Source organism: Pteropus medius, unplaced genomic scaffold (assembly GCF_902729225.1).
Source record: "Pteropus medius unplaced genomic scaffold, Ma_sr-lr_union100, whole genome shotgun sequence".
Taxonomy (NCBI): domain Eukaryota; kingdom Metazoa; phylum Chordata; class Mammalia; order Chiroptera; family Pteropodidae; genus Pteropus; species Pteropus medius.
The window spans coordinates 12,499,446-12,526,362 of NW_024340849.1; the positions used below are offsets into that span (position 1 = coordinate 12,499,446).

General features: G+C 41.3%; 1 protein-coding gene and 1 pseudogene across 3 annotated transcripts in view; one reads left to right on the top strand and one right to left on the bottom strand.

Annotated features, from left to right (window-relative positions):
* NEDD4L (NEDD4 like E3 ubiquitin protein ligase) overlaps nt 1-26,917 on the bottom strand; it is a 301,007-nt gene that overhangs the window by 159,204 nt on the left and 114,886 nt on the right. The window contains exon 1 of one of the 3 annotated variants that reach the window (XM_039840708.1): nt 3,571-3,776. The exons of the other annotated variants lie outside the window; for them this stretch is intronic. The gene's annotated coding sequence lies outside the window, so the exon portion shown is untranslated. Of the gene's footprint in view, nt 1-3,570; nt 3,777-26,917 lie in introns of those variants that run through there. 3 annotated transcript variants of the gene reach the window in all.
* Nucleotides 20,692-20,809, top strand: LOC120590289 (uncharacterized; annotated as a pseudogene).

The following is a 26,917-nucleotide window of genomic DNA, read 5'->3' on the forward strand; positions in this document are numbered from 1 at the left end:
CCCTCCCTGACATGCATACCTTCCAGCTTACTTAATCTTTCTACCGTTAAATTCTTTATTTTGTTCAGAAAGAGTTCCACTGGCACACACACACACACAAGAGAAACCTCTCGACCTCTGGTGTGTGGTCTCCCATGAAAGAATAAAGAATTGAAGAGAAAATTAATTTTTTAAAACCAGCTAACAAAATTAGGGGACATATTTTTCCCAGTCTGATTAATCTTAGAAATAAATTCTTAATTGTCTTTGATTGCTGCCCTCACTAAGTCCAATGCTTAAGGCCTGTTGAAGTATATATTTACAAATAAAATTAATCGAGTGAAAACAAGGATAAAAGAAGGAAAAAAAATTCAAGTTAATATTAGTGCAACAAAAACTGCCAGGTGTAAGGGAAAAAGAGGTAGTCTTCAGTTCCTAACACAAAGATACTTAATAAATATTTTGTAACTGATGGACTAAAAAGTTAAGGAGAAGAGAAATTATTTTAAAGTAATAAACAAGGCATTGCAAGGGTCTTAAAGAGCCTTGTCAATGAGCTAAATAGTCACACAAATATAACACCAGATAGGAAATCACTCACTGATGAACCTAAATACAACTACGCCCCTGAGAACCTCAACACCACAGGGCAGGAAAGAAAGTGGAATATATTTAAAGGTCTTGAAGCCTGCCACACCACTTTCTTCAACGAAACTAGAGGCTTCCTTGAGTCTCAAAGCTTGTCTACTTAGCATGGCAGATCTTAGCCAAAATAAACTCGTCGGCCCTATTAATGGAGCTGAAGGTTCAAACCCCTACACTGGCAAATGCTCCTGAAAATCACAGCCCCAGGACTCCACAGGGCCTTGGCTCAAGAATCTATGACCAAACGCCCTCCGTAAGGTGACGGGGTTTCCAGCCACCGACCTGAGTCAGAAGTGGTTTATGGTCGCATGTGACCCTCTGCTGCAGCCGAACGGGCAACAGCGAGGGGAGCACGACCACTTACTTTATTGCAAGGGGCGCTTTTTTATGTATTTCTATTAAACTCCATTTACCCCACTTAAATCTATCGTCTCTGTGTTTCCACTTAGTCTGAAGTGACACTGTAAACTACTTCTGGGAGGTGATGATATGTCACATGTCTCATGTGCTGTTCCAAAAATTTCCAGAGTCTTCTACTCTCTAAGAGAAGAAAATCGATCCTTTGTTTTCAGGGATGATGTCAATCACAAGCTGGTATTTTAACCTTTCTTCCAGTAACTACTTCTAAGATGAATAAATAGCTCGCATATGTCTCAGCTGAGAGAGTACAGCTCATAGTTCAAGATCTCGTGATTATTTTAGCTGATCCAGTTTTGGTGACAACAGCAAGGCAGAGGGGATTTTCTTGAGATCTAGACCTCAGGCCTTTAGAGGAGTCACAAACAAAGCCTCTTTTGATTTCGGGAGAGCAGCTGGGGGTCTCACACAAGTCCTGGCCAGTGGGCAGGATCGCATAGGAAAGCTGCCTACCTGTGCCCCTGCCTCCCTGGGTACCAAGAAAACCAGGCCAAGCACGGAGAGAGCACAAATATTTACTGTGGCTGCAAGTGTGCCAGGTGACCCTCGGTGGAATTCTGAGCCATTAAGAGCATAGTTGAGAGAGATTTTGAAAACACCTGAGAGCACGTGCTTCTGCCATCACCCCGAGGTGAATGACCTCAGAAACCTGAGTTCGGAGCTGAGCGATTAGTAGGCAGGCTTCAGGCCAACTCGTAGAATGGAAAGTCTTCTACATTGTTAGCACAATAAATCATCATTGACTCAGACTGCAAAGGTGGGAAACCACCAGGAAGAACAGATTTCTGCCAAGGCGAAAGAAATGATACCTAAATGACTTCACCTGAAATTGATTTGGACAAACCCTAAGACCTATATAGACTGATGGAATGAAATACAAAAAAATTCCAAACGACCTTCCCACTCCAACACAACCATCGTAACCACAAAAGCCTCTGTTTTAGTAACAGCATCGAAGATGCTGCCAATAAGTACACAGGACCCCCTGCCATCACTACACCCACCAAACCAACCAATTTAGAATAAAAATTTTACACCCCCCAACTAGCTAATTCCTATCATTCTGTTTTTGCCTTCACTGTATATCTTTTTGTTGTACTCTACAGCGACAAGAAAATGTCTTAAATGTGTTATTTTAAATCGACATTTAGGTGCAATACAAGACTCCAAAAAAAAAAAGAAACCTTTTTAATTAAAAAACATAATATCTGTGAGAATCATTCTGATTCCTTTCCTCCTGTCTAATTAAATAGAAAGCGTTTTTTTCCCTCTTGCTTTTACCATCATTTTACTCAAATTCCCATGGGAATTTAAATTCATTTTGCCCTTAAAAAAAAAAAAAAAGGCACTACCATAAATTCTTTTAAATTCCCTTCTTTTTTATAATTGTTTCCTTTTTTTTTTTGGATTGGCACACTCTGACTCAAACACATGTAAACAATACACTTCTCAATGTCAATAAAATACCTTATTAAATAGCTCAGATTTGACTACAGGCCTTGCTACTTCACATCAGCGATACATTTTTATTTCCTTAGATTCCATCCATCTTAAACCACGTTTAACATTAGGAGTACTGTTTTGAAAGTAACCTGGCTCATTAATATAAAGGTGTGGCCTGCACTCCAGTTTATTTCAGGCTTGGACAACATACAGACGTATACTAACTAGTGAACTAACAGTTTATGAATCACCATCAAATGAGACAGTAAAGAAACAAAAATCACGTGTTAATCATAAAGTATATTCATATGTCTGAGTAGTAAGGGTGGGAAAATGACAGCGAAACCCAAAGAAAAATTCGGTTGAATATGCTCCGGGTATTAATTTTTGTTCTCTCAAACTCACAACAAACAACGACAACAACAAATGCATTTACAATCAAACATGTCAGCTAAATACCGAAGAGAAGAAAGACGACCACTGCCAACCAAAAATTCAGACATAAACCATAAATCATTATCCAAGCAAACCACTTCATAATCTCAGGTGTTATTTCATTTGAGGCCCAGTACAGCTGGTCCCTCCCTCTTTTCCAGTGAGATTTCTAAGTCAGAAATACTCATAGAAAAGACAGACCCAAAACAGAACAGGAAGAAAAACACAATTGTTTCCTCCCAAACTGGCGATTTCTAAATCAGAGAACAACACTCATAGAACTAAAGTGGTCTACGTTTTTCATGATTTCAGAAAGAAAAAAATCCATTGTGCATTCATCTTTGGAGTAAAAAGTGTACACGTTTCTGAACGATCAAGACAGACATGAGAAGCAAAGAACAGAGAAGCAGGAGAGTGCAGATGAGAGTTCCTTTCAAGTCTCATTCATCACGACCATCCCATCTATGCATAAACAGGGCAAAAGTGATCAGCTACAGCTAACTCTGAACGCCAAAACAAAGTAATTTATAAAGGAAAATCTTGGTATGAGCTAGGATGATGCCACCCATATAAAAACAGGACTACACCAAAATCCAACAGTAGATATTACACATTCATATAATAAACGTGCAATGGCGTCTTTGTTCTTACCTATAATTGTCCTCGAGGCTTACGGAAGACAAGCCACGTCCCCCGCCGAGAAGCGTCTGGGTGGGCTAATCTGACTCAAACACAGCTGGAAATCTGCCTTGATGACCCTCAGGCTCCTGGCCTCGTCTTCTCCCTCCCTGTGTTGAAACGCTGCCTGTACACACCTCTGCCGGTACTGGGGAACCAGCAAGTTTTAGCACAACTGAGGAGGAATGCACCGAGCTGCCTACTTATACTGATGATTCACTTCAATGACAGCTAGAAAGAAATGCTCGTTGGTGGAAAAAGGGTTGAGTCAAGCTCCACCCCTACCGTAAGATTAAGTAACTCCGCCCAGCTCAGCAGGCAGCTGAAAGAGCCACACCTGTGAAAACGCTGTTACCTGCAGCATCGCTTCTCCAAGAGACAGCTCTCGATAGGTAGGAAGATGAACCGAGGACATCCCTAACAGGATAGGCAACATCCAGATGCTTGGGTTTTGTGAGTAACTAACTTGGGCTGTGCTGTTTGCTTATTTAGAGCTGTATCCAAGTTTTCTGGGCAGACAGGCATTGAGGTCTGTCCTTCGCAAGGAACCCAGCTTCTTCAGTTCCTGCATTCAAGGCCCCACACGAGACTGGCTGGACAACACAACCTGCTGGTCCTCAAAGAGCTTAAAGTTTTGAAGGGGAAAAAAAGGCTGGAAGAAAGATTAAGTATGATACAAACTTCAGCACCAAACAGAACTGACAGGCAGGATTTGGTGTTACGTGAGAGATGGCACCACTCTATAAATTCCCCATCTCTGGCGTGAAGCCACTTTCAGATGAACCAGGTAGGTGCCCTTAGGCATGATCAGTGGCACTGAGTCCCGTTTGAGGCACAGGTTACCAACCTGATCACCTTTTACTCAACTCTCGAAACCATGTAAAAGATGTGCTCTTCCTCTGGCTTGTCACTGGCACTAAGCTACTTCGTGGAAGCAAGTCAAACTCCACTGAGCAATCCCAGCAGGAGAAGCTCAAACAGGAAGTGTTCCACTAGTAGCAAAAGGCTCCAGTTCTCTATTAACTCAAATTTGGTGGCGTGCTCCCTTGTGTGTTCCTGGCAAGTCAGCTGACCAGCTCTACACTAGACTTTCGAGTTCCCACAGGTGCTCAAAGGCTGGGATTCTCAGAGGCTCTGAGATAATAAAACAGATCAACAGGGTGGCCAGCAACCTCTGGCGGCTCGGTGGGTCTCGGAGGCCTTGGTGGACAAAGTCAGCACTGGGTTACTACTAGAAGCCCTGTCCCCAGATACACCCTTACAGACAGACAGGGTGACAGTTCCAACTATTTTCAGTAGAAATCTCAAAACAAGAAAAATACCCCAAGTTTTTAGGAGTCAGCAGGCAATGATACACAAATGCTCTACAACCTAAATCTAAGCAGAAACTCTATCTTCTTAGATTATAAAATTAGGCTGTTTCACATTGACACGTTGGCTGGAAGAATTAAAACACACACACACACACACACACACACACACACAACACTATAAAAAGAAAATATACCTAAACAAATTAATAAGTTATTCAATAATTTGCCTGTTCTCTTAAAGATAAAATGTACCTAAGACTTCACATCTAATATTACCCAACTGTTATAGGCTGCACTGTGTCCCCCAGAATTCTTATGTTGAAGTCTGAACCCCTAGTACCTCAAAATGTGACTTTATTTGGAGATGGGGGCTTTAAAGAGGTCACTGAGTTAAAACGAGGTCACTGAGATGGGCTGTAATCCAGCAAGATGGGTGTCCTTCTTAGAAGAGAAACTTTGGACACAGACAGTGGCAGAGAATGTAGAGACAGGGAGAGAATGGCCATCTGCAAACCAAGGAGAGAGGCCTCAGACAAAGCACCTCTACTGATACTTTGATCTCGGAATTCCAGCCTCCGGGACTGTGAGAAAATAAACCTCTGTTGTTTAAACCATCCAGCCTGTGGTACTTTGTTACAGCAGCCCGAGCAAACTAACACTCTATTTAAATGACCATTTCATGCTAAATATTAATATAAAAATGAAGATGAAATTCAGATTTCTGATTAATAACCATTCTCCACAGCCAAACGTTTCACTTTAGTAAAAGTTTACTCCCTCTCTCCCATCCACTGAGTCTCGGCCTTAAAAAATGCAGAGAAAAACCTAATTCAGGAGGAAGAGAAGAAAGTCTATACTTACACTTTCCAACTCCAATTTTGCTGCCTCCATTCACAAACCAACTTACTGAGCAAGTGATGGACAACCACTTGTCACCTACATCCTTCTCCTCAACTCACAGAAATCAGATTCTGTAAAACCTCGACTAAAACGCAACTAAAGCTAATTGACACCAATCTTACCACCGGATTTTTTTAAACGATGCAAATTTTAGGAGTTCAAGTCCCTCCATCTAGAGGAAATTAGGACCCAACCAAGCTGCCCCACAATCTAGGAAGACACGCTAGAGTATGTTCAACACGAAGAGTCCCAATCCAGGGTTAATGCCCCAAAAGGAAAAACTACCATCCCACAAAGCAGCGGAAATGAAGAGACACCTGGGTAACGGAGGCACCACGGCCGTGATCTGAGGGCAGGTCTAAAACAGGCTTTCTTAACCCGGGCTCTCTGGACAGTGGGGGCCACGTAATTCCTCATCATAGGAGGCTGTTCTGTGCATTGTAGGATGTTAGCAGCATCTCTGCCTCTACCCCGTGTGTCCCCAACTGAGGGCTGTTCTATGTTTGTTTCGCTTTTCCAAAGAAGTGGAAGACAAGGTCGCAGGCTGAGAGTGAGACGGGGATTAGAGACTGAAGAATGTCCAAGTCTGGAAAACCGGGAGAGGAAAAGGGAGCAGAGCCGGGGCGAGTCACGGAGGGAGCAGCATGGAAGTCTGACGGAAGACGGTACCCGAAACTTAGAGTGGCCACAGCACGCACAAAACGGCGAGTCCCTTCCGCATGTCGGAGGGTCGGGAAGAATAGGTCTGGAGGCTGGTTGCATGAATGTAACTAGAGCTCCTAAAGGGACAGGGACACAGGGGTGCCACAGGTGGGCTGCAGTTTCTAAGGCCACCGAGGTTAGCAGTGGTGCAGAGTACCCTAGAGTGAACTGAAACTGGAAAAAGGCAACCTGCTAGGAATCTATTGCAATAAAGCATAGATGAAGAAAGTCTAAAAAGCAGGGTATCACTGAGAGGAAGTGAAGAGTCTATAGACAATGTACAGGACTAAAAACAGCCATCTCCTCAACTTAATGCTCATCCAAGGAACCTTTCCTATGGAAATAATTGGGGGTATAGTCAAGTGATAAACCAAAAAGTTCACTACAAAAACAAAACTGAAAAGCTGTAAGCAACCTTCGTGACCGACCACAGAGAAAATCAACTCTAGATATCTATATGTTCATGTCCTCAAGGAACATTTTAAAATATGGGAAAACATTCACAATATGTTAAGAATTATAAGCTATAAAACTATATGTAACATAGCCCAATGTGAAACTTTTATATATTTACATGTATACATTTTTTTTTTTACCTTGTGAATCAATCTCATAGGGGCAACAGCAGACAGGATTAGATTTTCAAGGTAAAACAAACAAACAAACAAACGAACAAAAAAACCAGAAAGAAATAAGAAAATGGGGTTAGAATCTTGGAGAAGAAGGCACAACAGAAAGGCTGTCAGAGAGGTAAAGAGGGGAAAACCAGGAGCCAAGATGCTCAAGGGTCAAGGGCTAGGTAAAGGTTGGAGAGGAGCGTGCCCAGCAAATACAGGCCTCCGGATTCGACGAACAGGAAGTCGCCAGTGTCTTAAGTTTGCAACGCGGGCAGAATGCAGTTAGCAAAGGGAGTGTTAGGGATAGGAGCTTTTCCTGGAATCCCCACAATCCTTACTGACAAGGAAGGTCACAGAAGGCTCACCTAGGAATGGCTGGGGCAGATCTGGTCCTGACGGCTCACAGACAGCTGATGACCAGACGTCTGCCAAGAGGAAAGGCTTCCATTCTCACTTACCTCCCTTACCTTAATTAAATTTCAAAATAACGTTAAAAATTCACGGAGGTTCTTTAATTCGGTATTATTTACAATTAAATGTACATCTTTTTATGGCTTCTAGCACTTCTGACATATTACCTAAAGAATCTGCTCAATAATTGCTTACACTTAGAAAATTGGGATGGCTTGTTCAGTGGGATTTTATGAAATACACAAAGGGTCGCATTGGATCAGTATGTTCCAACTGAAAAGAGAGGAACTGTATAAAAGGTAATTAAATTTTAAGTAAAAAATGATTAAATTTTAAGGAGTAAGAAAAGTGTGAAGGCTGATATCATTCAAAACAAGATCTTATTAAAAACACAAAATTTGAACTTCAAAGTGGTATTCCAAAGACTTTTCAGTGTTTGTATTTTGTTTGCTTTTGGTTTTAATCATAGGGGGATTTGTCAATTATTGAGATCATCTTGAGATTTCTTTCCCTAAAAGTCATTGTGAATTTACCCATACTCTGCAGCCTTCGAAAAATCATTTTTCTAGAAATATTACAAGTTATCATAAAGTACTGGTTAAAAAGCATCATTCTAAACAATATTATTCCAAATGCATTAACTATTTCTATATACATATAGCCAAAGGACTAGAAGGAAATAAAACAATATAGTAACCAAGTCTCTATCTCTGGCTATTCAGGTTATAAATGGATCACTGCTTTATACTTTATCTTCTCCAATGTCTAATTATTTTATAATTTAAAAACATGATTTAAAAATTGCAAAGAATGTATTATCTGTTATTTTTTTTAAAAAAAACAAGTAACAAATGAAGAATCCAAATCCTAGGGGGAAAAAGCCCCAAGTTTCTGTTTTTTTCAAAACCAGCTACAGTAGAAGAGAAACTAGGACACTTGGAGGGGGAGGAATAAATTGAACAAAACAAGGATGACATGACACAGGCAAAAATCTTTACATAACACAGGCAAGGTTTGGTGATTATAGCACAAAGTCTTGAATTTCCTTACAAGGTCTTAAAACAAATCCTCCTAACATGGATTAGCCTTTCTACAAAAAAAAGGACAACGTGTGGTTTACATGCCTCACAGGTTAAAAACACAATCAAGTCACTAGCAACTCCATCACAGCATCTGAAAACTGTCTCATCAAGAAGGGGAAAGGTCCCTTGAATCTTTAAACATCAGTCAGTAAACACAATGCCGTGCACCTGCTCGGCTCAAGATAGTAGCCAAGACCCAGTGATCTGTATCTTCAAGCATTTGTAACCTTACAAACAGCTCCCTAATTTAAGAAATGGTTGTGTTCCCAACATTCATTATTGTAAGGTAGTTACTTAGGATCCTGAATAAATATTCAAATGAAAGAAATAACCTCGAAACCTTTGTGATCCTGCCCTGTCCCTTGGGCTACACAGAATTCCAAGGACCTACCCAAGCCTGACCTTTCCCTTGAGCTCCATCCTCACTTTCCATCATCTCCTCCACATCTCCACTAGGGGTCTAAGAGACACCAGCTTCTGATTCTGCCTGCGCACCTGTTCCCCAGCTAAGCCTTTGCATTTGGATGGCCACCCCGCAGCCAGCTATTCAAGTCAAAAATGTCTCAGTTTGGTTCTTCTCTTTATCCCTCCCACATCCATTCCTCCATCAGTAGGCCCTAGGACCTCAATCACCAAAACAAAAACAAAAACAAACAAAAACAAAAAACCCCAATTATCCCCTTCTCTCCATCCTGAATGTTTCCATCCAGGTGTTCAATCCATTCTCCCACATAGGCTACTGCAATGACCTCTGGGACGCATCCTCCTGCAACAATTATCACTCTCTCCGCCGGCTTCCCACAACCTTAAGCATAAAATGCAAATTCCTCATGGATGCCCACACAGCTCTGCTCCCTTCTCCCAGCCCCTCTGGCCTTCTCGCTCGTCCTCAAACCTCTGCAGCTCACTCCCACATGGGCCCGTGGCACCATACTGGCTGTGCCTCTCAGAAGGCTCCTCTCCCACATCTTCTTCAGGCTGGCTCTTGTCCTCTGAGGAAGGGCAGTAAGTCTTTACGCTGATGGGAACATCAACTGGTACACTTTAGGAAAACAAACTGGTAACATGTTCCAAAAGTATTTCAATCCTAATATTGCTTAAATTAGTAATCCCATTTCCAAGGAGGTATCATAAGAGCATAATCGAACTTTTAAAAATATATATTTTTGCAGTCACTGCACTTTTTCTCTTAGAGCAAACACTGGAAATTTAAATAGAACAGAAAGGATGAAAGAAGATACTGTACATTGAGATGTTATATTGTGTATCACATATTAGACTGTTAAGTGACCCAAAAAAACAAACTATAAAAGTGTACTAAAATTATGATGCTACTTATGTAAAAATCCACATTCCCTACCAGAAGACAACTAAAAGGAAAATACCAATATATTAAGAATGACAGTCTTTCTGTTGCTGATAGCTTTTTACCTTCTAATTTTTCTTTTTCTTTTCAGATTTAGAAAAATATATAATTTTCACAATTTGAAAATTATATACAAATTTTCTTATTTTTAACATAAAGATATGCTATAAGTAGTTGTTAGCCTTAGAGGACACCACAGAAAAGACATATTTAAAAGCCCAATGTTAAAATTAAAAACTTCTAAACAAAATGTACAAATCAAAGGAGGAAAAACTCTATTTACAAAGAATTCCTACAAATCAATGAAAAAATTAATAACCCAAAAGAAAGATGGACAACGGATGGGAGTTAGCATGTTATAAAAGAGGAAACATAAATATATGAATGACCTTATTGATTACAGACAAAAAAATGTGATATTTTTACCTTCTATAATGGCAAAGAATAAAAGATTGCTAAAACGGAGTAACACGGAGCGTGGGAAAAAACTGGTACTCTCCTCAGCTATTGGAAACTAGTTTAATACCTGGGAGGCAAACTCCCCAATACCAACGAACAGCATATATGCTGATGTCCCTTTCACCTAGGAATTCAACCGCAGGAGTTTATTTCCAAACACTCACGAATAAATATTCCAATAAACATCACAGAGCTTTTACAACATCCCGGCCGAGGACACTGGTAGATGCATTAACCAGGAGGAAAAAACCACGCTGCAGGCCAGTATCTCTACCATGACTCCAGTTTCTGAAAACAGCGGCAGCTAACCTTGATGGAATCCTTAGCTCAGGCAAGCCCCGCTTTACTGCCCTTCGCTTTTCTGTGCTTCACAAATGTTGAGGTTTTTACAAACTGAAGGCAAGACCCTCCACCAGCGGAAAGATTTCGACTCGCTTTATTGCGGTCATCTGGAACCAAACCCACAATATCTCTGAGGTCTGCCTGTACGTGACTGCTCTAACCCCTGTAAGAGCATCACCTAAGTTTGATCTTCACAATAACCCTGGGAGATAGGTACTATTCCGATCCCCGCTCTACAGATGGGAAAACTAAGGCTTAGACAGGTCATACGAGTGAGTTTATATTCACGTGGCCCTCGGAGCACACACTGCTACCGCCTCGCTTCCACCCGGACCAGATGCCGCATCCGCAAAAGTCCTAAGGAAGTAGGAAAGACTATCGTCATCCGTGAACAGACATGGGATGGGCCGGATGGACAGAAAAACACAAACCGGAGCCCCCACGTGTGCGGAGGAGTGTGGCTGGAAGGAGGAAGTGTTCTCTGGGTGCCAGAAATTCAAGTCAAGTGACACAAGGGGCTGAAGAGACCTGGGGCACGATCAGGGTGATGAAGCAGGAAACACTTCCCATGTTGCTGCCTTCATCACGCAGGTGAAAGCAGGACTATGGTCCCAAGAAGTGTGGATAGCGAAAGATGTCTGGGTGGGGACAAGCCGTAGCTACACCTAAAAAGCCACCTGCTGGCCCCTCCCACCAAGCCCTACACACGGCCTCGTCCTGACAAATACCAGTCACACTCTCCAGATAGGAAAGGGGCAAATAAGGGTCACAAATATAAAAACCAGACAACATGTGAAAAAACCAAGGCCACGAGAGGGGCATGAGCTTGCGAAGGGAGCAGAGTCAGACGTAGAGGAAGAATTTTAAATATGCATAATTAATATCCTCATAAAATCTGAGAGGGCATCAGGGGCATCAAAACAAGCACAGACTGGTATGAGAATGTAAAAACGAATGAGAAACCTAAGAGAAGGAACCAGGATTTTAACTTCAAACCACAGAGCTGTGCAGCTTCCTCCACAGGAAAAATATGGCATGCAGATAACACCACGGGTGGGTTTTTTCATGTGAGGGGGACAGAGAGGAGGCGGCTTAGAAAGCCCCTGTTCTGCACCCTCCCCCACCCCCATCATCCACATCAACCTCCATCCCACCCTATAATCTAGAGAAGAACCACTTTCATCTTCTCTTCCATGCTCACAGATTTACGCACTGGGCAAATGCAAGTGGACATTGTGCCTTTTTGCACCTTACTTCTCATGCATCAATCTGTCACAGAAACCCCTCCAAAGCCAACTCTAACAGAGCTCTCATTCCTTCTCTACAATGGCTGCACAATGAGACACAGTACATATACTCCTCAAGTCAGCCATTTTCCAAATGATGGGCATTGATTTGTATTTTCAGTATTTTGTCACTACAATGGTGCGACAAACATCCTTAAAAATACAATTTTGCATGTAGACACTTTTATTTCTAGCAGACGGATATCCAAGAGAAAGGCTGTTTCGTAGAAAGGTATGTTAATTTTTAATTTTAATATGCATTGCCAGTCTGCTTTCCAAATAAAGCATGGTCATTCACATTTCCACTAGTATTATTAGAACACTGCTTCTAATACATCCTTGCTAGCAAGAAGTGTTATTCTTCTCTATTTTTACCAGTCTGATGGGTTCAAAGTAATGTCTCATTGTGTTTTAATCTGCATTTTCCTAGCAAATGTGAATTATTTTTCATAGGTTTGCTGGCTGTCTGCATTTGCTTTTTGTGAGTTTCATATTCTTTGTCCATTTTCCCTGAGTCATTTTCCTTGCCAATTCACAAGTTATTACCACTGTAGGCAGTAACCTCTTGTCTGTCATACAAGTCATAAATACCCCCCAATGTATCTTTTGGGGTATCAAGTCTTGCTCAAGAACTTCCCCCTCATCCCCAAGAGGATACAAGTAGTTTCTTGTTATTCTTTTCTACATTTGAATGGCTTGTTTACATCTGAAGATTCTGGGATTTGAGTATAATGTAAGAAAGAAGTCCATCTTCCCCCACCCCCTGAAAAAGCTGGTTAGGCCAGTACCACCTATCGAATAATGTAATTTTTCTCAACAGCACTGAACTGTTTATCTTATTGTATATTGACTTCTCTTCCTTAATGAAACACAGTCCTGGATTCTCTATTCTGTTGCATTGAACTTCTTATGTAATCCTATATCAATACCACACTGATTTGGTCACAAAGACTTTCTTAGCGTATTGTGATCACTTGTAAGCCAAGTTTGTCTTTACTGGTTTTCTTTTCCATATTTCTCTTGGCTCTTCTCAAGTATTATGCATTTATTCTTCTAGATAAACTTCATGATTATTTTATTCGGTTAAAGAAAAGAAGAAACCCCACTACTTAAGAAATTCTAAATGGAATTGCAATAAATGTATTAATTTTGGAATAAGCAATATATATGTTTTTTATGTCATATCTTTCACTAAGAAAGATACAGGTACCATATTTGCTCAATTTTTTCCTAGGGCACTTGCTGCTATTGAGAAAAGGCATATTAACTTTCATTTCCAGGTGCTCATTTTTGAAAGAGATAAATGATCATTTCTAGAGACTTATTTTTTATCCAGCTACCTTGATAAATTTTCCTAGTTTAGTTTTTTATTATTTTGCTATAGACTCTTGGATTTTCTAAACATAAAAATATTTCACTGTCTTATGCATTCACTAGAACCTCTAAGACAATGTTAAGTAATTGTAAAAGCAGACATCCTTTTATAATTCCTAATTATAGTTGAAATAATTTTTGTTTTGCCTTTCAGGAAATAAGTATTATTGGGGTGATGTTTTTGGTACTAGATAGCCTTCTTTATATTTAAGTAATTTATTTTTGTTCTTATTTTGTTTTTTTTAGATTGTAATACATTGGGACTGGTTACTTAACTTCTATCAAATGACTTTTCAATCTCTATCGGCTGTCATAAACTTTTCTCCTTTAATATGTTGGGTTGGATAATGGATGATGGTGATAAAAGTTCCTGATACTTAATCATCCTAGTATTACTAAAATAAACTGTCGGTTATAGTGCATTAGCCTTTTAATGCACTCAAGAGTCTATGTGTTAATGAATTATTTTAAGTTTTTTTCAATTACTTTCTTATATAAATCGGTCTATACTTTTCTTTAAAATTTATCAGGTATTAAACTTGTGCTGGTTTTTTTAAATGAACAAGGAACCTTTTCATTTTAACTATGTCCTAGAAAAGTATAAATAACACTCTGTTTTTTAAAGGTGAAATTTTCTGTTTTTTTAAAGGTTAAAGTTTCTGTTTTTTAAAGGTTAGCTAAAACTCAGCTGGAACCCCAAGGGGTCCTGGTACCTTTTTCAATGGTAACTTTTAATCACATTTCCTACCTCTTCTAGAGTAACTGGTCTTTTCAAGTTTTCCATGCTACTTGGATCAATTTTGGTAATTTGTACTTTACTAAGAAATCATCCCTATGTTTTCAGATGTGTTGCCACAGGACCGTAAGCTGCATTTTCCTACAAAGTCAATTAATCCCTCCCGTGTCTCTTTTCTTATTTATTCCTATTATCTATTTTTGCTCTCTCTTTTCCTCACTCAGGATTATGGGAGTTTATTTTATTGGTCTTTTCAAATAACTAGCTACTGGATTTATCTGTCCTTTAAATTTTATTTTGTTTTATTACTTTTAACTTCTATCTTTGTTCTCTCTTAATTCCTCCTTCCTGGCTTTTTATGTTTTTGTTTATTTAGGTGTTCTTCTACCTTCTTATGATACATACTTAATTCTTTTATTTTTCATCTTCTTTAATAATGAAGATAACGTTTCCTTTCTGGGTGATATGTTTTACAATATGTAGAATTTTTATAAAAAAAAAAAAAAAAAAAAAATACTGAGTTAAAAATTTTAAGAGCCACAATGCAAATAAGCAATGGAACTAATCAATCCACTAGCTGTCAGCCTAAGAGCAGGGGATTAATAAACCAGCAGGAGGAGAAAGAGTCCACACCACCTCCTTAGCAGGGGTCAAGCTTAAACAAAGTCTATCATCTCCCTTTCTGAGTTGCTACGTTCTCACTCTGCACTTCACGTTTTGGGGAAAGTGGCTGGATTCATACATAGGTTTACAAAATAATTACCACCAGAATAAATGCTGCAGTCAGCACACACTTAGCCTAATATTAAGACTTCTGTTATCAGAACAGAGTTCCAAATCTAGAGCACCACAAATCCTAAAGGAACAAAGGTTTGCTCGTATGTCACGAGAGTGAACTTACTAAGGCTGCATCTTGAGGACAGGTTGATACCTAACTCTCGGGTCACCAGAAGGACTAATCACTCAGAACCCACTTGGTTTCCACATTCAGCAATTTATCATTGTAAGAAGCAACCTTGTCTACGTGATTGCTTCCGACAGAAACTCTTAAAATTTGATGCTGAAGGGACAGAAAGAGAGAGGGTCTGCTTATCTCAGGGTGACCAGCTCTATCTGACCTAATTAGAAAAGTGTCTGAGGCCAGAAGCAAAGCTGCTACTCTTCCCTTAAGCCTCGCTACAGGGAACTTTAGAAGACTTAAAAGGTCTCAACGTGGCCTGAAGAAATTGAAGACGACACTCAAATAAAATTACCTTCATTTATGCTCTACTAATTCAGAATTACTTTTATGATCTGGAAAGAGTTTGGACTCACGTTTCCATTTTTAGACCCTGTGACAACAGGCAGAGAAGGAGGCTCAACCTACTTCGGGAACAAATTTTAGAAGCTCTGACTCATGTGTCAACAACCAACGTGCTAATAATTTATCTGTTGGTTAAAGCAAATACTTGTATTTGGGTTGCTACCCTAATCCCTCGTTAAGAACTGAAACCAAAAAGAAATTTTTAACATGTTCTATATTTAACTTTTTTCACTTTGTTTCTAAGTATCTCCCCCAGTGATACTCCCTAAATCAAGTGTCTATGAAATCCCCATCGTAACGGGAACTCCTCGGTGGTAGAGACCATGTGACGTTCCCAAGGGGTCTCCGAAACCAGCGGGGAGTGATTCGTTCCTTCTTATTAGGCCTCTTATTATTAGGTGCTCTTCTTCCGGGGGAAGGACCACAATTCCACCGTAGTGAACACCCCATTTCGGCCATCTGCAGATCCTGATCGACGGTCAGGCGTCTGTCTCCCGTGCCCGTGTGAGAGTGCAAAGGCAAGGTCACGTGCACGGCTGTGCCCCGAGACAGCAGTGGGGGCAGGAAGTGGGTACCGCTGCTACTAAGTCACAGAGCTGTTACGGAGGTGGAATGGGCTTCAGGGGCCTGAAGTTCTCATGCCTCTGGTCCTGCACCAGGCGGGCGACCCAAGTACAGCCTGACCCTCAAACAACCCAGGTTTCCATGCGCGGGTCCACTTATCCGCGGATATTTTCAGTAAATACAGTAAATGTATTTTCTCTTCATTATAACATTTCTTTCCTCTAGCTTATTTTATTGTAAGAATACAGTATATAATACCTATAACACACAAAATATGTTAACTGGCTATTGGTGTGATCAGTTGGGGTTCCAGTCACAAGTAGGCTCTTAGTAGTTAAGTCCTGGGGGAGTGAAAAGTTACAGGCAGATTTTCGACTGTGCAGGGGGTCAGTGCCTCTAATATTGTTCAAGGATCAATTGTACCTTAATATATTCCTAATGCACCAGAAAAACAATCCTGGAGACAACGTCCCCTCCTCTGACCATCTGCACATAACACTAAGTGCTATAACCCATTCTTCATGGTGGGGGGAATACTACTCCAGAACTATGAGTCGTAGTTCATATTCAAGGCCTATAAACGAGCATTGTTTCCAATTCCCCAGAAAAATCTTTAAAATGGAGTATTTGGTGAGCTGGGGTTTTTTTCTACATGGCACTCTGGTTTTCACCTGTCAAAATTAAACGGGATCAGCTCTGTTATCCGAGGATCATTGGCAATTAGCTACTTGTTATGGTTAACTAGTTGGGCCAGCTCAAATTTCCAGATATTCTCAGAGTATATTTTGACACACTTAAAATTCGCTTTCTGGTGGAAATATTCCTAACCACTTGTAGCTAACAACTACATGCTGAAGCTTAAGGAGAACGGCGGAGATGGCAGAAGTGTGTTTCGCTCTGCAAAAAGCAAGTGGGAAGGGAGGCACTGCAAGAGGCTTTTTCTCGTGCAGGGAGGAGTGGGGGTACCATATCGGAGGGTCACCCATCTTCTCATCACGATGCTGTTCTGTGGCACTGGGGTGACCTACAGACGTGCACAGGTGGGAATACAATTGCCTCCTGCACGCTCGTTAATGCTGTTTACGTGCCGAAGGAGGTCAAGGAGAAGCCGACTGCCGGGCCTCTGCCCAAATCTACACGCACGTAATGCCTCCCGTCTAGCCGGCAATTCAGCTGTCACATCGCTGGTGTAGCCTGTCCCCTTGCCTCTTCTTTCACCTAGACTCTCTCTGCTTTTTTGTATGATCTCACCCACAAATCTTAAGCTCAAATGCCAGATCTCCCCATCTACATTACCATGGCAGCCAAAGATGAACCAGTCTGCTCCTTAGGTGCATGTGTCTCTCAAGGACTTACATCTGAGGACAGACGGTAGCATTCCACTGCGAACACAGCTTCACAAAGAGTAAACTGGTTTCGTCTGACTGGAAAACTTGGTGTAATCTGTAAACTGACTTCATCAAGCTCAACTAAGCCGCACCAATAAAATAAACTCTCATACTCCTAAATTAGGCTAGGAGTTTTCAACCTACACTCAATGGACAGGGAGGCACATTTGATTCCTCTGAGGATTGCCTTATTGCAATTGAAAGGAACTAAGGGAGCCTTCACACGGAAGCTGGTGTTTGAACTTGGTCTCACCGAGTAAGCAGGGCTCACGCACATGCATGCACACATGCATGAGCGCATGCACACACCCACAAGGAAGAGGACCCAAGGCATAGCATGGAGAATGGCACAGTAGGGGGGAGGGACCTAAACAAGGAACTCGAGCAGCTCAGTGTGATGAGATCAAAAGTTAAGTGGTTGGCTGAAAAGGAAAGCTAAGATGGGAATGGGTCGGGACCAGAACTCTACTCTACCTGAATACCAGGAAAAGGGTGTGGGACCTTTGATTTTTCACGATAATTTTCTTTCTTAATCACTGGTGGTTTCCACCATCTCTCCATAAGTCTTCACCTAATGACTAATGGACAGCACTAAAATTTCAAGAGTCTATACCCTCCAGGTTTTCTATGCTTATTCTCCACCAATTAACTTAATCATCTCACTTCCCTCTCCCAGCTGACAACCTCCAAGGTCCCTTCAGCTGCCCCTCCCTCTCTCTCCCCCACATACCCACCCCAGTCACAATGACCCAAGCTACTTACGATTACAAAACAAACTTTCAAATATTTTTACCAAAAACATTTCTCCTAAATTTAACTTCCATGATTTTGAACAAGGCCAAATATTTTTGCCAGGTGACTATATTTATCTTTCTTTAATCTCTGTTATGCCTTTGGCCATTTGTGAACACAACAGATTACCAGGAGCCTTGGCTCAGAGATCTACATGATTGTGTAAGTAGTAGCTGGTGACCATAAATCCACATTAGTTCATTAGCAACTAATGATCTAAATAGCAAGAAACACAAATAGGCCATAATAAATGAGGATACCTACAATTGATTCTATATTACTTACCGCATTTGGTAGATGATCTTAGAATACCTTATTATTCATAAAATAATATTTATTCAATTAGTTTAACTCACAACCCAAATTCTTGTACGGAGGTGCTCACAGCCTATTGGATATTTGTATCAGATACACACTCTACTTGATAAGATATTGAATTTCTGTTTCCTCTAATTTTCACTTTTCATCTATTTTTTTATTTCTTCATTGTATTCTGTAGATTTCAAAGTTGGAGAGTTTTGTTTCAACTCAAACCATGATCTTTTTTCTAGTGCTTTTGAGCAACTTCTTCCTTCTTTTTTAAACTTTTACATAAGTGGCTCTCAGAAAGATGTACAATACTTAACGAAACTCTTTATGGAATGACTGTTTAATCCTACAAACATGACAGAAATTCTTAACCTGATTTTAAAAGACTAATTGAAGCTCAGAAACATGCAATTTCCATGTATCACGACCTATCGCCAGTTAACATGTCAAATATCCATAAAGTGACAAGAGTAATTTTCACCTACTTATTCACTTGGCTAGTGTCACCTGAAACCCTCCCCAGTGGGAATTTTAAGGTTTCTATTAGACTGTAAGCATCTTGAAGTCCAGGGACTCAATCCTCCTTGTGTTCCAGACAGACACCTGTCACATATACAGCAAAAGCAAAATAAACACTTACTGTGAAGAAATGAAACATTCTTAACTATTTTGTAAATATATTGATGCCTAAAAAGTAACGTGCAGATGGATACCATGACAAGTCTGGTAATAAAGTCAGCTAGGCCTTTGAATTCAAAAAGGGTTGAATTTTTTTAATTAAAAGCCATTCTTTGAAACTGGTTGTTTTCTGTGGCTGGAAGCAACAGCTTTTTCACAGCAGCTAATTTGAACTAGATTCACTTAAGCCAGGCTAAGATTTACTAGTACAAATTTTTACATACCGAAAATATTTCTTTAATTAATTATGCCCTATAAATTGCAGCATACAGTTGTTATTTTTCTCATGCTATATGTTTTTAGGGTCTGATTCATTAGTTATTGTCTCAGACAGTCTGGCAAATGTATCTGAGAGATCAACTACCAAGTGGAGAATTTCATTTAATTATATAAAAAGCAAAAAGAATTTGAAAAATGTTTTTGCCAGTCATAGTTATTTTAACATTTACTAATTTTGGTGCAGCTAACATCGTTTAAAAAAAATATCGTCTGTTTTTTCGTATAAAAAGATACCGTTTTAAAAAATCTCTTATTCTTGTACACTTACCAACACTACATATTATTATAATGAAAATCTTTCTTCCGGTATAAACGTCAGCCCTGAATCTGGGTAAATTATTACTTCCACTTTCCAAAAACTCACCTTCTAAGCTGAAATGTAAGAGAGACTGGAAATACTGAATCCAAGAGCAAAAGATTCTACTATGACAATGATTTCACCACTTGTAGTCACTTTAACTTGCCAACTCGGTTTCTGGATAATTTAAGGAGTAATTGCCAATTCAGTTTTATTTAAGTATGCATTGAGGCCTAATATTATCGGTTTTATCTGCACACATATCGCAGCAGCAGCAGCAAAAAAATGGTGCTGATAATAATCATGATGATGATGAAACTCTTATGGTCGCAGACACACCAGCAAGCATTTTAAGGCCCTTAACATCAGCGATGAGAAAATGCACGATAAATTAAATAAATACACAAATCAGCATGAACGGCGTCAGGAAATAAAAGCAAGATCACTCACCCAACACGAAGAGCTCGGCATAACAAAGACAAATCCAGAAGGATGAAGGCCGAGTACGAAGGGAGAACGGAGACTGTACTGTCAGAAAAGACCGCGCCCCTGAAGAGAGCAATGCTGAGCCCCTTACAGAGGGGAGATGGGTGCGAGGCAGGGGCGGGCAGGCTGGAGTGGTGCATCAGGAGGAGGGGGTCAATCCACTTGTGGAAAAGGACATGCACGGTCCCTGTTGATAAACCACAGCTGTGTCCTCTCCTGAAGGAGGCCACCAGACCACCACAAACTTGACTGTACATGAGGCACCTGGGAGTCCAATTAAAAGCAGACTCTTGGGGCTAGGCTCAAGGTTCTGCATCTCTAACAAGCTCCCAGTTGATGCTGCTGGTCCATGGAACATACTTTGAAAAACGCTACCCTAGATCCATATTTATCTTTAAAAAATACCTGAGTCTACAGCCATGTCGCCCTGAACAAGCCGATCCCATCTGATCTCGGAAGCTAATCAGGGTCCAGCCTGGTTAGTACTTGGATGGGAGACCACCTAGGAAGACCTGATGCTGTAGGCGTAAAAAATAAAAAATACAGTATTGTAAGCTGACAAGGTCATTGCAATCTGTGAAGTTAACCAAGGGTTACTTCACCTAAAAAAAAAAAAAAAAAAGAAAGAAAGAAAGAAAGAAAAAGGAAAAAGAAAAAGAAACACATGAATTGACACCCATGTAATTTTTTACCCTCTTTTATAAGTTGAGCTTATTGGGAGCACAAAATATACTAACCTGTCTTTGGAATAGTATGCACCTAAAGTAATATTCTTCTCTCAAACCATTTTGCTTGGTTTTATCATAACCAACTAGGTCAGGGGTCCTCACCCCTTGGGCCACGGATGCTACTGGTCCGTAGCCTGTTAAGAACCAGGCTGCCCAGCAGGAGGCGAGTGGCGGGACAGCGAGCGAAGCCTCATCCGTATTTGCAGCCGCTCCCCAGCGCCAGCATCACCGCCTCAGCTCCACCTCAGACCATCAGGCATTAGATTCTCATAGGAGCACTGGTCCCTGAGACCAAAAAGGCTGGGGACCACTGCCCTAGAAGACAGCCTGGCCAACAGTGGGCAAAGGGAAGGAGAGTTTAACAGAAAGACCACTGCTTGCTGGGTCTCTAATCCATCTAGAACGTGAGAAAGATGAGCCCATGTCTCAGGTCTTTTTCTAGCTTTGAAAACTTGGGGCAGGAAGGGAAGTTTGTAGCCTGAAGAGCCATGACGGTTAAATCGGGTATTAAAGGAGGCCAGAGCTTGAGGGAATGAAAGGTTACCGAGGGGCTTACGTTTTACATCATGCCATTCCACATCACTCCGTTTTCACAGCAGAGTTCCAGGATGACTATTATGCCTACTTACAACTCAGGTAACTGACTCAAACAAGTTCAGACTCAAGTTATTCCATCTCCTAGTCCCGTACACAGGCCGACAGAACACGGTGGGGACCGCAAGCCTGGCGTGTTGCCAGCAATTTCCAGTAGAACTTTAAAAACTCATGCTAATTGTTTGTTTCTCCCAGAATATATCCGTGTTTGCTTTAACACAAAAATAACATTTTTGGTGAGTTTTCAAATACAACAGACCCACACTTGTATTTTGTGGCTTTGTGAACTCAGAAACCACAATTCCTTATTCTAACCGAGAGGCATTGAATTCCACCAGGCTGCAGGGAGACACTGACATCTGTCACCCAGATGCCTTTGGAGGCCCAGCAAAAACAGGGACCCATCCCATTGTCCCAACTAGCACACTGCTAGTGGCATTCCCCGGCGACAGTATTTCAAGCAGCACCTACGAATACATTTTCTGTCGATGTAACTTTTTAACCTGAAAATTCTGTCTGGTCTTTGAACTCTACCACCTGGAAACAAGTCCGTGCAATAGTAAGCAAATTAAAATCACAGCATGTGGTCTGAAATTGTTCAAACCGATTCAGGCACATTTTGAAAAGGGACACTTGGTGGCTATCCTGAGCAGAAAGCTGAGAGGAAAGCAGAAGCTCAGCTTTGTGGCAGCCTATTTCCAAGAAAAAGAAAACAAGAACACTCGCCACTACATTCTTTTAACAAAGGGGCAGCAATTTTAGAGTTTTTACTTTTTAACAGTTGTTGACTTATAGACTTATTGCAAAGCTAGTACAGAAAGTTCTCATACACCCCATAACGTTTCCCCCATTATGACCATTTTGCATTATTAATATGGTACATTTGTCACAATTAATGAATCGAGGTTAATATATTATCATCCACTGATGTCCATACTTTACTCAGGTTTCCTATTTTTCCCTAATGTCCTGTTCCAGGATGTCATTTTGGCTTTCTCGCACTTTAAAATTCACCGTAGAAAGAATAGTTAAGCACATACAGCAAATACAAGCATAAAGAACTAAAAATGATGTTCTCAAGGTATCCTGAGCCCAAGAAAGATGCAAATATTACATAAAACAGACCATTTTTTCAACAGACGAGCCCCGACCTATAGCTACAGTCACCACCTTCTTGGAGAACTTACACTTGTCAAAGACATAGCGCGTTTCCACGTGTGAAAAATGAGCTGTGGTATAAAGTCAGTGTTGGACACTAAGACTGGTTCAGTCATGCAAAGTTTGTGTGTGGTTTAAGTCAGGTCAACAAATAGCTTCTCAGGGATCTGAAACCTATAAACCCCTTAAAAAGGTAACCTTGACTATTTCCAAGAGCAAGGCAAGAAAAAAACCCGCCCAACACGAGCACATGCTTAACTGCACAGGGAACTCACCGAGCAGGGAAAGGCTGGCTCTGAAAGCAAAAACAAGGGAGAAGCCAATCGGAATGATGAGAAAAGGCAAGTTAACCCAGGCTCGAGTTTACTACGAAAGAGAAGGTATTAGACTAAATTGGCTGAGATTCCCTCTGTGTCTAGAATTCTACATGTCCTTCTCATTTCAGTCTCCAACGACACAGTGAGGTCAGCAGAGACTCTCCTGTCCTCGGCCACAGGGGGCCACTGAGATGACATGACCACGACCAGGTCTGCCATAGTGGCAGGGGGGCAGACCCCACTGGCGGCCACAGCGATCTCCACAAATGGAGGCCTCTTCCTGCCTGACAAGGAAAACGCACCCTCAGCTCAGGCCGATGATACCAGCCAACTATCAAGTAACTACCTACTAAATAAATTATGTTAAAATAAGACACTTTGCCAATAATTCGAACTTGAAAGAAATATATTTTACTATCATAATGTTATGGTATACAATCCACATCCTCCACTACTTTGTTAATTCAACCAGGCCCCATTAAGCACTTTTGCAGAAAATTTTTACTCCTTATGGATCAGCTGCCTAGAGATTTCAGATTTTCCGTGACATTTCTAAATTTGTACGTTCCTTAGAGCAAGGCTTCTCAACCTTGGCCCTATTGATATTTTATCTGGACATTTCCCTGTGGTGGAACACTGCCCTGTGCACTGTAAAAGGCTGAGGAGCATCCCTGGCCTGTCCCCACTAAAGGACAGTCAAAACGTCTCCAGACATTGCCGAATGTCTCCAGACAATTGCCAAATGTCCCCCTGGAGGGAGGAGGCAAAATTGGGATGATTAAAGCAATTCGTGATATTCGTGCATAAATATAATACGATACCAATGGCAATATAAGATTCCAACGCAGATTAAATGGCTTTTGAAAAAATCTTTTATTAGACCATATAAACCGGTATTTGTCTCAGAAAATATGATTACTATCGGTGAGCAAAGAAGCAAAATATGGTTCCCCCCCCAACTATTATGAGTATTTTGTAAAGCAATGAATAATTATAATGTATAGCCTCAATAATTGCCTAGAAGGAATTTGGGTTAGAAATCATTCTTAATCTTTTCCATCCCAGGATTCTAAAGTAAACCTCAGATTCTAGAACCAGCTGCCAACCCAGCTAAACGTGAGGTAAAAGCTGGTCTGGGAAAGAGGCCAAAATGGACAACTCATGACCACTGGGTGCCACCCAACCCACCCACAGTCTGCCTCAGAGGGCCACAGGCATACTGCCCAAGGATCATTTTGCCACCAGCAGTTTAAACAGACCCCCATTCCCTGGAAGGCCAGGGAAAGATGAAAGATCTCCCATCTGTGTTTTGTTAATGCTTTAGGAGAATGTCCCCAGGTTTCTTTTAGGTCGCTCTGCTTAAGTTGGGGGTGGGCAGAGAGGAATACTTCAATAATCCACAATTACACGGGAAGAGTCATTCTTAAGGGACATCTGAGAGACTGAGGTTGGTGTCGCTGCATTTTTATAAACCGGGTGTAAAAGTTGTTTCTTAAAATTATAGAGATGTTCCTCATTTCTGTGGCTACGAAAGTGACTTCCTATCTTCTTCTAGGCGCCACCACCACCATGTGCTCAGGTCAGAAGGCTAACCCACCCACCTGTGAGCGACAGGACTACTCACACGTCTATCTCCTCCACAGACAGATGCCAACAGGTGACCTACCAGAAAGAAGGCGAGGAGAGCAGATGGTTGCCAAGGCAGCTTAAAGAGACCCGGGCAGCCAGCATCTGACGCTGGGACCCGTGGGTCACCTACCATCACCGCCACCTGGAAGAACTCGAGTCAGCAACCCCTCCCTAAAGCGGGTTCAACAGAAAAGCCCAGCAGGCTGTCTCTGGGTGTCACGCCCACGCAGGAGCCCTCCACCACACCGGACGCTCTGCAGCTGCTCCCCTCTGCTCAGGATCCTCGGTTCCACATCACGTGGCTCACACTGAATTCCCCCCAAGGGAAAGCGTACACATAAAGCGAGAACTGGCTGTGCCCAGCTCCTACAGGTGAGCAGATGGCTGGCAGAGGATAAATCACACGGGGGGACCGCAGAGTTCAACCTGTCTAGAACCAATCAAGTGAAATGTCAATCAGGACACAGAGTCATTTACATTAAAGATCATTAACCAGGCACACCAGCCCCTTGGCAAAGGATGTGGGCTCTTAAGCTGAAAAAATGCATTTAGATAAAGTAGCAGCCTCTTGTTGCCACACAGTTTGGGTCACTTCAGGAGAAAGGCACCACGATGGCACAGACGGAGTAGAGCCGAGGAGGGGTGTCTTGGAGGGGTTGGGGGATTTCTTTCTTCACAATAGTTCTCCACCCATAGCTGCAGTTAATTCACTAGGTTTTTTTTTTTTTTTTAATTTGTTTGTTTGTTTGTTTTTTCCTGTTCTTCCTTATGGCTTATGAGGTGTAACTGTCACCTCACATGCAAAGGAGTTCACAGGTAAGGAGTTCTAAACAGGTAAAGTCTCCTGAGTTTATGCCTCCAATTTTCCATCTGTCAGTGGCAACATCTCCCTGTAGGGTGACAGCTTAGACTTCACAATTTGAAGTCACGCACAAAGGAAGTCGGCAGTTCCCTACCCGTCAAGCTGCTCTGCTGGGTGTCTCACAGCCACGCATCCGAGGCCACTCGATGCTCAAGCAAACCAAGAAGTCACCATCAAGCACACGGGTCAGAAGTTCAATTTCACACGTTACAGACAGGCGCAGCTTTGCAGGTCCCTGACCAGTGCGTGTTCTGGTGGGCTTCGAGCTGCTGCATGTGCGTGGGCTTCCTCCCCCGTACCCCTCTCCGGCACCATCACAAAAATCAGCAGGAGCTCCTCCACCAGGCTCGTCCGAGGCTAAGACTCGCCCCAAAAGAGCTCGCGTGGCCCTGGTTTTCCATTCCGGTGTTACATAATTCCATTTTCCTCCAATCGTATATTTGCCATGAAGCATTATTTGTGATGGAAGTTAACAAAAAAAAAAAAAAAAAAAAGTAGAACCATGCTAATTCCTGCTACTGAGATTAACCTCAGATAGAGAGACAGTAGACTCCCGGAGATCCATTTCTATATGTATTTTTAACAACAGTTAATGCAAGTCCTCCCTTAATAGACAGTTGAAGAAAATATGGACAGTTTAATTTTCTCTTAAAGGGGATCCAAGTTCCTATGTTGTTTGGAGACTGAAAAATGTGGGGGGAAAGACAATGAGTGAATAATGATCTAATTAACCAGGCAACTCATTTACAGTTTTTTAAAGTTCATAACCGAATATCTGTCCACTTAAGAGCAAAACCATTTAATCTGTGTGAACAAAACTGTAAGGTAAAGTGAGGAGTCATGTAACTCAGCCTGAAGCATTTCTTGTAAAGGTTATAAAATAAATAAGGAGGGTGTTTGCATCCAAGGAGGTAAATCCAAAACAATGAGGAGGTGTATCTGTCCCACCATGACCTAGCAGATTGCATTAGCTACGCTTTAAGCTGAACTTAACCCACAAAGAACTCTCCAAAGGAAAGAAAGAAAGAACAGATCTGTCCCTCTTTTCACCTGGGGATGAAATTTCTGAACTCTGCATGACAGATCTCTTCGCTGTGTCTATTTTTGACATTTCAGGAACACAGTAATGACAAATGCAGTCATTTATACACAGAAGGGAAGGGGGAGGCACCAGAGAGCAATAACTATATAATAATTTTTCAGTGCACTGAAAATAAAAAAACAGGTTTCAAATAAGATGACATAGGATAGACACATTATTAAAATCTTTTACTACATATGTTTTGATTTTTGAAGCACCTAAAAATATGTTTAATAGACATGGAAAGAAGGAAGGAAGGAAGGAAG